The 2,782-nt window shown below is 37.1% G+C and overlaps 2 long non-coding RNA genes across 2 annotated transcripts; both read right to left on the bottom strand.

The window, feature by feature from the left end:
* Positions 1-801: 801 nt before the first annotated feature.
* Positions 802-1,102, bottom strand: LOC116714058 (uncharacterized). Its single transcript, XR_004337986.1, has 2 exons — positions 985-1,102; positions 802-876 (listed from the first exon to the last, which is right to left on the bottom strand). It is a non-coding gene; the product is annotated as an uncharacterized LOC116714058 (long non-coding RNA).
* Positions 1,103-1,834: 732 nt separating this feature from the next.
* On the bottom strand, positions 1,835-2,390 carry LOC116714059 (uncharacterized). Its single transcript, XR_004337987.1, has 2 exons — positions 2,257-2,390; positions 1,835-2,168 (listed from the first exon to the last, which is right to left on the bottom strand). It is a non-coding gene; the product is annotated as an uncharacterized LOC116714059 (long non-coding RNA).
* Between the last annotated feature and the right edge of the window lie 392 nt (positions 2,391-2,782).

Raw genomic sequence — 2,782 nt, 5'->3', positions numbered from 1 at the left:
AGAAGGCTTTGGGACAGAGCACAGACACATTAGCACCAGCTGCATGTCTTTCACACCGTCAGCTAAAACAGAGTACTAGAGAGTTGATGCAGTTTTAATTATGTATTATATATACATTATATCAGAATGTAAGTGCTATACCCTACCTAGCCAAACTACTCAAATCAAAACAGGAAAGAAGACAACTGGTGACTCCCCATCTCAACCAGCAAAGCTAGATAATAATAGTGAGTTCAGCCACACAGTTCACTGTGTGGTGAATGTTTTTGTGTGGCAGACTGGCAGATGTAGGGAGGAGGATGTAAGTTTTGGTTGAGGTCTTTTTCTCCTGCTCAGCTAATCAGCTGTGGAAGTGAAAAGGTAAATATAGTGAATTCAAAGACATTTGGGCTGTGACAAAGTTTTCAGAGTTAAACCATTCACTGAACAACAACTAATGAGACTGTGACAATGAGTTATAACCTCAGTGAAACCCTCTCTGACAGCATTATACAAACACAAAAACAATCTTAAAATCGTATTATCATTGTTTCATATCCTCCACATGCCACTCTCCTTTCTCCTACTTATGTTTTATGTCACTACAATTGCAGCATTTTAGCAGGTAGGATGACCAAATCTTTGACAATTACAGCAAACCTTAGGTAAATCAAATGTCCTGGAGTAACAACAAATATATGAACATATTCCTTAACATCCAACACCGTCCAATCAGAGTCGCTACTTTCTCAGGTCTTAGTTGTCTTTTAACTCCTCTTATTTAGAGTCCTCCTTTTAAATGTGACAACATTTCTTCTATTGTGACGCCAATCAGCACAACGCCAGATTACTCCCTGTGTGCAGTTTCTCCATCTTCAATAGATTTTGTTCATTAGCCTACAAAAAGAGAAATACAGATACCATTTTAACAATAGAAATATCACTCTGAGATTTTCCTAAATTTTTATTGGGAAACAATAGCTGTTAGTCATGATGCTTAAGTACCTGACTTCCACCGGAGGCCCTACATGGCTTCAGTTTGCTGCACATGCAGGAAAGTAAGACCACAGTCAGCAGGACGGCCATTGCAAATCGCACTGAATTCAGGATAAGCAATATATTTTCTGAGGAAAGAAATCAAAATCTAATTAGTACGTCCTGTATAATACCCATCACCTCTGATGATTCACATATTCGATGAAACAAGGTCCACTTGGGTGGACTACTATAACCCTAAACTTTTTTTTAACATTAGCCTAAAAAAATATTCAGGGCAATCCAAGAGACGATAAACAGAATGAGCATCATTTTTATCAGAGGACTGTTAGACTTCACAATCATTGGCACAAAGATGAAAGCACGTTCCCAAATCTCTCTGCTAGAATGTATTCATGAATATTTATTGTTACTGGTGTAACTATTTAGTTCAGAAAATACCAGTGGTGAATTTTGAACATACATTAGTTTAACTTTGATTTATGAAAGGTAAACTTTGAGCATTTTCTTTGACATTTAGGGTTTTCAATGATCAAGGAGCCATAGTCTTAAACTATATAGTTTCAGAGACAGACATTTTGGTATAGTAATGTGAATACAAGGTAAAAGTAAAGAGATCCTGACACCCAAAGTGACATTTGCAAAAAGGTTCTTGTGAACCACAGCCAGTTTCTGTTACTTGGACCACATCTACCACTCGAGTTTACAAAGGTCATTTGTTTACAGAGACAGATAGACCTCCAGTAAATCTCTAAAAATTGGTAACTAAAATCTTGTTAGTAAAGTATATGCAGAAGAAAATATGCACTCTAACAAATTGAGCCAGCACACAGATTACCATGCACAAATCTGAGCTTGCCTTTAACTTGGAGGTTAAAGTAGATGCCTTTATATATTCCATCAGGATCAAAACTCTCCACTCTGTATTGACCTGTATCAATCCTCTCCACATTGCTGATCTTGAGCGTCCCTGTGTCGATCAAGAACTCGACTTTGTTTCTATATTCCTCTTCAATACTCAGTTTTCCTCTCTTCAAGGAAAACACTTTAAGATCGTATTTGTAACAACAGTAGCTTATATCCAGTTGCGTTTCTCAATAGAATGATGTAGGCTGATCCTCCGACTGTAGGAAAGCATGGGGATGTAGCTTGAGTGAGATTACATTCTGTTTCAGCAGCAACCTGAAAAAATGCTGGAAACATTTAAATGACACGTGAGTTGTATGGTAACATTAACATTACAACTCTATCGTATTTGTCTGAATAAGATCAGGATCTTACCATGAGTTTCTCCAGCCAATACAAGAAGAAGAAGAAATTGCGCCATACTCCTATGTCATCTGGTTTAACCTCTAAAACATCTGAGAAATTGCAAACAAGCTTCAGGCAGTAATCTGTCAGAAGGTTTGGCTATGAAACTCAAAGGATCCACCTAATCTGATACTATGGCATGAATATAAAGGAAGGAAATAAAGTGTACAGTCTCTGTTCTCCTTTCGATGAATCCAAGTTCAGGCCGTAGTGAACACAAGTGAAAATATTCGATCTAATTACGTAACTGAGTTCAACATATATTAGCTTGATTCAGTCAACCTTTTTATCATCATCACTCTAGCTAAGTGTGAAGCCTTCATGTTCTCAGACAGGAGAAATTGGCAGTAGCTGCGGGATTGGTTTTGTTTTTTTATTTGTTATTTTATGGTGGAGCGTATTATTGAGCTCATAAATATTCTACACATGTAGAGGATTAAAAAGAAATGGCATTCATAAATTTGCTGAATGAAAAGGACTACACAGAGAATTTTGG

The sequence above is a fragment of the Xiphophorus hellerii genome, chromosome 23 (assembly GCF_003331165.1).
Source record: "Xiphophorus hellerii strain 12219 chromosome 23, Xiphophorus_hellerii-4.1, whole genome shotgun sequence".
Lineage (NCBI taxonomy): Eukaryota > Metazoa > Chordata > Actinopteri > Cyprinodontiformes > Poeciliidae > Xiphophorus > Xiphophorus hellerii.
Note: the sequence above shows the minus strand (reverse complement) of the source record. Positions and strands in the feature narration are given on the sequence as shown.